Source organism: Dasypus novemcinctus, chromosome 10 (assembly GCF_030445035.2).
Source record: "Dasypus novemcinctus isolate mDasNov1 chromosome 10, mDasNov1.1.hap2, whole genome shotgun sequence".
NCBI classification, from domain to species: Eukaryota; Metazoa; Chordata; class Mammalia; order Cingulata; family Dasypodidae; genus Dasypus; species Dasypus novemcinctus.
In genome coordinates this window covers 120792550-120803560 of record NC_080682.1, presented here as the reverse complement: position 1 = coordinate 120803560, position 11011 = coordinate 120792550, and positions in this window count along the sequence as shown.

The following is an 11011-nucleotide window of genomic DNA, read 5'->3' as shown; positions in this document are numbered from 1 at the left end:
TTCTGTGAAATATTGTATTTTAAATGGTTACGCTGCTGAAAAAGAAAAAGAAAAACCTTTAAAGCCACTGACCTACTTATTAATAGCTACCATTTATTTATTATACATCTGCTACATGCCAGGCACTTTACAGACTTTAAACTTCTTTCTACTCTACAAAGTAACTGTAATTCATGATATTTTACAGATGAGGAAGTTGGCAGTGGAGAGATCTGTTTGAAGTTATCCAGCTAGTAAGTGGCACAATTGGGGTTCCAACCTGGTCTGTATCACTTTAACATCCTGCATTGGAATTCTTGAATTCAAGAAGCATTTGTTGAGAATCTACTATTTTCTAAGCACTGTTAGCTCCTGGGGCTAGAAACTCATGTCTACTGGAAATGTAAAACATGTAAATAAACATTCACACAAACTAACTTGTTTTGTTTTTTTTAGGTACTGAGCCAGGGGTTGAACCCAGGATCTCATACGTAGGAAGCTGGTGCTCAACCACTGAGCCACTTGGCTTTTCCTTTTGTGTGCTTGTTGCCTATTTTTCATTTTAGTTTTTAGGAGGCACTTAGAACTGAAGTGGGCCCTCCCATGTGGGAAGCAGGGGCGCAACTGCTTGAGCCACATCTGCTCCCACACACAAAATGACTTACAATGGCTTGTTCCATGCGACACAGATGAGAGTGGTTATTGGGCTCTGTAGAACTGGTGATGCTGGGGTGCTCAGGAGGAAGTAGGAGGACTGGGAGAGATGGAAACGGAGAGTTGGGTGGTCCGTTTTAAAGGGATTGCTGTGTCATGTCACACAAAGAATGTGAGACTCAGTGCTTCGGAAGCTCCCTGATTTATATGGTTTATACTCCATGTTTGTTTCCCTTTTGCTCTCCCCTAACATTTAGTTGTTTTGAAAGTTCTGGTCTTATCTCAGCTAAGGAATCTGGAAAGGATTTGTTGCCATGTCAGGGGGAAAATGGAAACAGGTTTGAATAAAGATGTGAAGAGCTTGGGGAAAGCAGCACCTCCATCACTAGAGGGTGTGCTCTGGACAAAGGGGATCCAGAGAAAAGCTGTAAAGCTGGTTTATCATCCCATGGCCCTAAGGACAGCGAGGGCCTCCTTAGCTTGGGAGATCCAGCTACACTCTCATCACGTTTCCAATTTCACAGCCTGGGGACGCTCTGCACTTCTCCCACAATTGTTTCCTGAGACCTTATTCTCTCCTGGCCAGTTGCCTCCAGATTTTGTCTTCCTTCAGCTGCCTTTGTGTTGTGCCAGGGATGTCCAATACCAGACCTGAAATTCAGTGTTCAAAAGAAACTCACAGAAAAACACAAAGGAGCATTGAAGACTTTACTTAAGATTTCCTAGAGGAGTTAGAAGAATTCATAGCATTCCCACCAAAGTCTACTTTTCACATTCCTGTTCTCTCAAATTCCACACCCCTAGCACCCCCACTCCACTCCCATGCATTTTTAGATGGCCCCTTCCAAATTCTCTTTATTATTCAAAACTGCACCCATTGCCCAGGCCCAAACACAGATCCGGTCTGAGGGCGGTGGATTAAGACCAACTTCAGGCCCCAAGCATTTATCAAAGCTTTCCAAACACAACTCCCTCAACCTCCAGGCCAGGATACAGTGTTCTCCAAAGAGGAGCTGTGGTGCATACATAATTTTCCCCATCTGGTTATAATAGAATTATGGTAAGGGTGGACTCCTTCAGGTGAAAAGGTAAAGTGTGCCAATATCTGTCGTAGGCAGTCGCTCTTGAGGAACTGAATCAGCCTTGTCAACTCCTGGGGAAGAAACGCATCTCTGAAACCTCAACACCAAGCTTATGTTGGCAAGTGAAGGGACTCTTTTTTTGGCCTGGTCAGTGGAATACCAAGATGTTTAAGAGATGGTTGCCTGGTGTGTGTGTCAATATGGATTCAGCCATGTTGCATCGGGATGAGAGCGTGGCGGTGAGGCCTCCGGGCAAAGGCCCCAGGAAGTGATGTTGGCCCTTTGGATAGCCAGCTCATTGCCATCCCCAGAGCTCATAAAATGGGAAGAGGTGAAATTCCTGGGATGGGTTCAGGTGGAATTGGAGTCCTGTGCTTTGGAAGTTGCATCATTTAAAGAATACTCTGGGCACGTGATTTGAATAGACAGTTCTCCAAAGAAGAAATACAAATGGCTAAAAAGCACATGAAAAGATGCTCAACATTACTAGTTATTAGGGAAATGAAAATCAAATGAGATACCATTACACCCATTAGACTGGCAACTATTTTAAAAAAGAGGACTATAAGTGTTGGAGAAGATGTGGAAGAATGGGATCCCTTGTGCACTGCTGGTGGGACCGTAGAATGGTGTAGTCATTGTGGAGAAAAGTTTGGTGGTTCCTCAGAAAGCCAACTATAGAACTGCCATATGATCCAGAAATCCCACTGCTGAGTATATACTCAGAAGAATTGAAAGCAGGGTCGTAAACAGATACATGCACACCAATGTTCATAGCGGCATTATTCACTATTGCCAAAAGTTGAAAACAGCCCAAAGGTCCATCAACAGATGAACGGATAAGCAAACTGTGGTATATACATACATGGAATATTACTCAGCTGTAGGAAGGAATGTAGTATTAACACATGGGCTAACATGGATGAATCTTGAAGACCTTATGTTGAGTGAAGCAAGCCAGGCACTGAAGGACAAATACTATATGAACTCACTGATATGAATTAAGCAAATTGAGCAGACTCACAAAGCTAGAGTCTGGAAGATAGGTTTACAGGAGACAGAAAGGGAGAAGAGGGCTGTGAGTGAAGCCCATATGGGCAAAATACATGATAAGGTGGAAGGATGTAGTTGGGCATTGAATGGGCACACCAGTGGTGCCATGATGCTGTTGGGCTGGGCAGTACTAGTTTGTGAGGGGGTTAAGGTGGGGAGAGTGAATTGCACTGTCCATGGAACTGGGGGAAGTTTGAGGGAACAAGGGGGTGAACTCGGGATTTGCAGGTATATAGATGCAACTACAACGCTGGGAATGTTCTTTTGGCAAATATGGCATGGGAAGATTACTGCTTTAGGGTTTTGGATGTGAGGGGCATGCAGGGCAGAGCACACCTGGGGCAGATTTTTAGGGAGTATGTGAGTGTTCATCTTGTCATAGTGTGTTGTATCAGTGGATGGAGACCCACATAATGAGTGGGAAGGCATTGGACTCCCATCCTGGGGAGCCCTGCTGTGTTCTCAAATAGGGGGCAGGAGTCCCTCGAGAGCACAGGCAGTGCCTACTAGGGGAGGACAGGCCAGATGTCAAGCCTTCAATATTATTGCAAGTAACTGTGAGTCTTGTCCTTCAAGAAGTGAAGCCTCGTGGTTGCTGTGGTCCTGAGGGGAGAGGGAGGGAGGGATAGAATAGATGGAACATGGGGCACTTTGGGGGCATTGGAATTATTCTACATGATCTTGCAATGATGGACACAGACCATGTGAAATTTCCTCAAAATTTATGAAAGTGTATGGTCCAAAATATAAACTGCAATGTAAATCATTGACCATGGTTAATAGCAAGGTTTCAATATTTGTATGTCAATTGTAACAAATGTACCAAGCATATGTAAAATGTTATTAATGGGGAAAGGAGAAAAGGGGGAGGATGTTGGGTATGTGGGAATCAACTCTTATATGTATGTGACATTTCTGTAACCTAAAGCTACTTTGAGGACAAAATTTAAAAGGTAAGACACTGGAGGAATAAATGGAAGAAAATGTCACTGTACATATAAGACAACAGATCTTACAGTGATGAAAGATATGTCAAAAATCTTAAAAAATATTTTATTTATTTCAAATTTTTAAAAAATTTTGTATTTTATTCATTATTTTTAAAACAATAATTATTGTTTAATTTTCTTATTAAATGTATTTGATTATTTTGTTGACTTCATTTTTTAAAATATCTTTTTTTATTTTTAAAAGATACATAGATCACACAAAATGTTACATTAAAATATATAGAAGTTCCCATATACCCCACTCCCTACACCCCTATTCCTCCCACATCAACAACTTCTGTCATTAGTGTGGAATATTCATTGCATTTGATGAATACATTTTGGAGCCATGTTACAGAGCATGGATTATAGTTTACATTGTAGTTGACACTCTCTCCCAGTCCATTCAGTGGGTTATGGCAGGATATATAATGTCCTGCATCTGTCCCTGCAGTATCATTCAGGACAACTCCAAGTCCCGAAAATGCCCCCATATTACACCTCCTTTTCCCACTCCCTGCCTTCAGCAAATCCCGTGACCACTGTCTCCACATCAATGATATAATTTCTTCCATTGCTAGATTCACAATAATTCTATAGTAGAATACCAGAAAGTCTACTCTAGTCCATATTTTATTCCTCCATCCTCAGGACCCTGGGATGGTGATGCCCACTCCACCTTTCAACTGAGAGAGGACTTTGATCACACATGGCTAGTGGATGGGACTCTCATGCCCGCAGATGTGGACTTGCTCAGTTCCTTGGTGTGGTGGTTGTCCATTTTCATGTCCCTGTCAGCTGACCTGGGTAAGTCTGTTGGCTTTATTTTTGAATGAGTTTTAGATCACAGAAAGGTTACAACTGCAGCAAGGGAAGCTCATTGATGTGGGGTGTTAAAGATGAGGGGTTTCTGGGAGGAGGTTCACCTGGGCCATGCCTCAAAGCATATGAATGGGTTTAAGTGTTCATGGGGCAATGTCACAGTGGAGATCCACACAATAACTGAAAGAATATTGAATTACCATCCTAGGGAGCTCTGCCACATTCTCTAATGGGACAGCAAGAATCCCTCAGGACAGGGGCAGTGACTAGTGAAGAAGAGTGGACCATTGATGGGCCCTTGATAGTGATGACTGTATTTATGAACCTTTACTTTTGAAATTGAAACTTAGCCTAGTATTATAGGTTGCCCAAGAGTTACCCCCTGAGAGCATCCTTGATACTCATACATGCCCTCTCTGAGTCAAACTCAGCATATAAGCTCATTACCTTCCCCCCAGCATGGGACATGTCTCCCAGGGATGAACCTCCCTGGCACTGATTAGCAATACAACTAGAAAAAGACCAAAAGGGGGAAAGAGTAAAGACAAGTGAATTTGTATTGCTTAGAGACTTCCAAGTGAGTTGGGAGTTCATTCCAGAGGTTATACTTACGCACATCTCAGCAGGATCTCACTGACTGCCAAAATAAATATTGCCTCAAATAGCAGGGCTCCTGAGGGCTCTGGAGACATCCAGACACTATAGGCAGGGCAAACAGCTCAGGAGTTTGGCACCCTGCCAGTGGGCCCTACTTAGGAATTTATGCTTCCGTGTGTGAAGGAGTTGGACTCAGTTGTGATTTCCCTACACATGGCTTTTTTGCCTCATCCTTTGAACCTATAATTAGTACTAGAATTATAAGTATATGTCCAAGAGACTTAAATCTTTGGGCTTTCCATGTGCCAGTTGGGTCCTGAATCTCAACAGTGTTGCAACACCTACTTTCCAGTTCACTGGACTCACCCAGGACAAGTAAGAAAGAGGTGATGATGGAAAATGGCCATCCCAAGGAACAGAGAGAGTCTGCAACTACAAGCAAGATAGTCCCATCCATCAGTCATATGAGACTGAAGCCCCCTCTCAATTAGAGGTGGAGTAGGCATCACCATCCTAGAATCCTCAAGTTTGGGGAATAAACTATGGACTAGAGTAGACTTACTGGTATTCTATTATAGACTTTCTGTGATTCTAACAATGGAAGAACTTCTGTCATTGATGTGGTAGCAATGACTACTGGAGGTTCTGATGGGAGGGAGAGGGAAAAACAGGTGTAATGGGGGCCATTTCTGGGACTTGGGAATTGTTCTGATTGTCATTGCAATGACAGAATTGGGCCATTATATATCCTGCCATAACCTACATAATTGAGTGGAAGAAGTGTAAACTACAATGTAAACTATAATCCATGCTTGGTGGCAATGCTCCAAAATGTGTTCATCAATTACAATGAATGTACCACACTAATAAAAGAAGTTGTTAATGTGGGGAAAAGTGGGAGGTGTGGGGAGCAGGGCATATTGGAATCCCATAGATTTTTAAAGTAACATTTATGTAATCTAAGTATCTTTTAAAAATAATAAAAAAGTATATTATTAAAAAAACGTTAATATTTGCTGAATGCTGCAATTAATATTTGTCCTACAAATTGTCAGAGATATAAGTATACTACAGTCCTTGAGATAAAAATTACAGTGCAATTACAAATTGTAATTAAAAATTACAGTGCAAAGAGAAGTCCAAAGCACATTTCTTTTATTGTTATTCTTTAAAAGATATTTAGATCACATAAACGTTACATAAAAATATAGGGGATTCCTATATGCCCTGCTTACCACACCACCCAGATTTATCCACTTGAGCAATATCCTTCTTTAGTGTGGTACATTCATTTCAATTGATGAACACATTTTGGACCATTTCCATTTTATGATGTTCAGAATAAATATCAACTTCTCCAAGTTAAAAAAAAAATCAAGAATACTCTGTTTTATTCTCTTTTGCTCTCCCCTCATATTTAATTTATTTTGAAAGTTCCTGTCTTGTCTCAGCTGAGGAATCTGTGGAAGTGACTTACTGCTAGGCTAGATAGAAAATGGAAAGATGTTTGAAAAAAGATGGAAAGATGTTTGAGGGAGCAACCCCTTCCCCTCCCGGGGTGGTGGGGAGCCACTGTGGAGGGGAGGCGGTAAGAAAAAGAGAAGACCCAAAGAGGAAGGTTATCCGCAGAACCCAGAGGGAAGAAGGGTTTTTAGGTCCAGCACCCAATTCCACCTGGAGATTCTTCTTCCAGGCCAAATTTTGGATGTTCTGATTTTATTTTATTGGGATGAGGTAACGGTAAAGTTCTGTATAGAAACACAGTTGCTTTAAGCTGAATCAGGCTACCTGGAATTCCTGACTTCAACCACGACAGACCTTCTCGTCAGTGAGAAGACCTGAAATGCATGTGCCCAACCACATCCCAACCTCAGCCATGCGTCCTCTTTACATCTGCCCAAATGTGGGGATGGGATGGGGATTGGGGTGTATCATGTAGAGCAAAGGTTTAAAAATAATTGTTTCCAGCATTGGAATCCTTTTCAAGTGAAATTTTACCTGCAATGAGCAACAAAAGAAAAAATGGATAAATTGGGCTTTATGAAAATTAAAAACTTTTGTGCACTGAAGGACAGTTTCAAGAAAGTAAAAAAAAAAATCTATAGAATGAGAGAAAATATCTAGAAATCATATATTTGATAAAGGTTTAAAATCCAGCATATATAAAGAACTGCTACAACTCAAGAACATAAAGACAAACAACCCAGTTAGAAAATGGGCAAAGGAATAGACATTTCTCCAAAGCAGATACGCAAAAGGCCAAGAAGCACACAAAAAGATCTTCAACATCATTAACCATTCTAGAAATACAAATCAAAACTACAGTGAGCTTACCACAAAAATGGTAACAAGTGTTGGCAAAGATGTGGAGAATTGTGAACACTTGTGCATTGTTGGTGGCAATGTAAATGGTGTCATTGCTGGGGAAAAGTTTGGCATTTCCTGAGAATGTTGAACACAGAATCACTGTCTGACCTGGCAATTCCACTCTTAGGTATGTACCTCAAAGAATTGAAAGCTGAGATTCGAACACAGACTTATACACCGGTTTTCATGTTGGCTTTATTTGATCTATTCACAAGGGCCAAAAAATGGAACAACCCAAATGTCCATCAGCAGATGAACGTATAAACAAAATGTGTACATGCATGTAGTGGAATATTATTCAACTATGAAAAGGAATGAAGCATTGGTAGATGCTACAACATGGATGAACATGGAAAACGTAAGTGAAATAATCCAAACACAAAAGGGCAAATATTGTATGATTCCACTCCTATGAAATATCCATAATAAGCAAACGCATTGAGGCAGAAAGCAGAGGAGCGGTTTCCAGGGTGGGCTGAAGGCAGGGAGGAACGGGGAGCGACTGCTTAATGGGTGCAGGGTTTCTCTTCGGGTGATGAATAGGTTTTAGAAATGGATGGTGGTGACGGTAGCATAATGCTGAATAAAACTAATGCCACTGAATCATCCATTTAAAAATAGTTAAAATGAGAATGTTTTATGTGTGTGTCCACAATAAAGTAAAATAAATGGTTCCTGCCCCCAAACATAAAACAGGTACAATTCGCCTGCTTTGATGGCACTGGGGCCCGAGTCGGGGGCTTCTTCCTCTCGACCTCCCCTCCCTCGTTCTACAGCGACGCCGGGGGCCCTCCTGGGGACTGGGAGGCTGACCCCGCTCCCGGTGCATCTCCCGCAGACAGCGCTCAGCCCCTGGCCTGCAGAGCCTGCAGGTGTGCCTGATACGCTCCTGGGTCTCCCCGGGCGTAAGGTGGGAGGCAATTAGGGGCCTGAACTGTCAGCACTTTTGTTTGGGTTCTAAGTGGCCTGAGGCTCTTGAAGGGGATTTTTTCATCTGAAAGGTGATTTTATTTTATCCTCAAGTCTTTGGGTAAGGCTGAGTCAGAAAATTTCTCTCCCCTTCCTCCTCTCCACCCGGCCACCAGGCAGAAAGTAGACTCCATTAGTGCAGTTTTTCTGTCCTGCTCTTGGTCCTCTCTCTCTGTTTAGGCTCTCTGGACCCATTCTCTAAGTGGTCTGAGGCTCAGCTCCTTCTCAGTTCCTTTCTCTTCTTATCTAAGATTGTGTTTTGTTTTTCCCCCAACCTGGTGAGACCAGTTGGAGGAGGAGGGGAGGCAGAGGAGGGGACACAGGGCTCCCTGCTCTGGCCCCTGAGTCCTGGGTGACATGGGGAATCCCATTTGCTCCAGCTCCAGATCAGATGCACCAGGTCAGGTGCTCCGGTGCCGGGGTGCCCGCCCACCGGCGCTTTTCTGGCCCCAGGAATCAGCCCCAGGGCCTGAAGTGCTGGGCAGCGATCAGGCTCCCTGCAGGAGTCTGCGTGGAGACTCCGCCTTCCCCGCTGTGTGCCCCCACAAGCACGCACGCTCCTCACCTGGCCCGGAAGGAATAGGGGGTTTCATGGCAAAAGACCTCTGAGCTGTTGGGAAAGTACCAGAAGTGCTTCAAGGAGGCAGGAAATGGCTAGGTTGGCAAATATAGTAAGACATAAGAAGGCTTCCGTCCGAGGCAGTGTGGTCTCATGTCCACCAGGTAAGTCACAAGTGACTGGCCCTTCCGCAAATCCTCGCCTCATCACCGTGTTCCATGAACAACACGCAGGCGCGCGGCCCTGCTTCATGTTTCGGCTTCCCAGGCAGAAGACAGACGTGGCAGAGGAGCGGTCAGTGCGCGGGAAGGCCAGGGCTGGGCCGGCCTCGAGGCAGGGTTGGCGCTGGCCGTGGCCACCAGAGCCACCACCGTCCAGGCACGCAGAGCTGGGGTGGCCGTGGGCGCGTGGCCCCGGCAGCGAGCCTTCCCTCCCGGGTGTGTGGGGGCACTGCAGCCTCCAGCCCGGGTTCTCTGCCCTCCACCTGCCCACTGCTGCCTGTGCTGCTTCCAAGCCCCTGCGGCGATCACTGCAGTGTGAGGATGGAGGTTGTGTGGGATTTTTGTTATTGCAGCCATCTCAGAGGCAAACACCTATACGTTCACAGTGGGTTCAAAGAAGCCACAGAATGACTTAATTTTTCTATAAGTGTACCTAATTTCTAATTTGAATCTCATTCTGTCTGGCAGAAAATTAATCGCATTCCATTTTGGGATGCCCACTTTTTCCTGGAGATGCTTCTCAGAGTTGGGTGGAGGCGGGGAGTTAATTCCACCCATGAGGTTATATGCCTGTGGTGGCCTATTCCAAGATGCCAACAGCCCTCCATGCCTAGCCCATCTTTTATAGTACAACTCCTCGACGTGGCAAAAACTGAACGCTCTCATGAACAGACCCAAATATATATAGCCTCTCTGTCTCACATAAAAATAAAAATCAAAAGCACAAAAAGTTAAATTATACTCAGTAATCAGTGTTTCAGAATTCTCTTTTAGAAATGATCTAGGTATCTAATGAATATCTGTTAATTAGCTAATTAGCTTAATTTAGTATCAGTGCAAGAATTTTATTTTTTTTAGTTACCGGGGCTGGGGATTGAACCCAGGACCTCAAGAGTGGGAAGCTGGCGCTCAACCACTGAGCCTCATGGGTCCCCTGAGTTGGTTTTTTTCATTTACTTGTTTGCTGTCTTGTGTGTGTGTGTGTGTTTTAGGAGGCACCAGGAACCGAGCCCCAGGACCTCCCATGTGGAAGCAGGCACTCAATTGCTTGAGCCACATCCCCTCCCCTCAGCACAAGATTTTAAAGGACCTAACGATCTTGAAAATTCTCTTTAAGCTGGCATAGTACAAAACATAATTACTGTGAGCTCACAGAGAAAACTACATGGCAGAGCAGAGGAGTTAGTTGGAGTCTTGATGTTGGCGTTTTGAAGCTGGAGTCCTAAGCTTGAGCTTGGTCATGAGGAGAGAGCAAAGGCCCCAGGAAGAAAAGCAAGCCATTTGCCTGAGAGTCTACAGCTGGCCTTGTGGAAAAAACAGAGACCCTGACCCTGGAGAGAAATGATCCCCAGGAAGAGAGGAACCCAGGAAGCCTGAACCCTGGCAGATGTTGGCAGCCATCTTGTTCGAACACGTGGCAATAGACTTTGGTGAGGAAGTAAATTATGCTTTATGACTTGGTAACTGCAATTTCTACCCCCAAATCAATACCCTTTATAAAAACCAACCCATTTCTGGTATTTTGTATCAGCACCCCTTTGGCTGACTAACACCTAATACAAACACCTTCATATAATGAGAGGCAAAGAGCTTCTGAGGTACAGACATGTAAATGCACGCAGAGTATTATAGCTTCTGTTCTAAAATTTCACTCCTAGGCCAAGTTTTGTCCTTCCCTTTCTCCTCAGTCTTCTTTCCCATATTGCATTTTGAAATCCT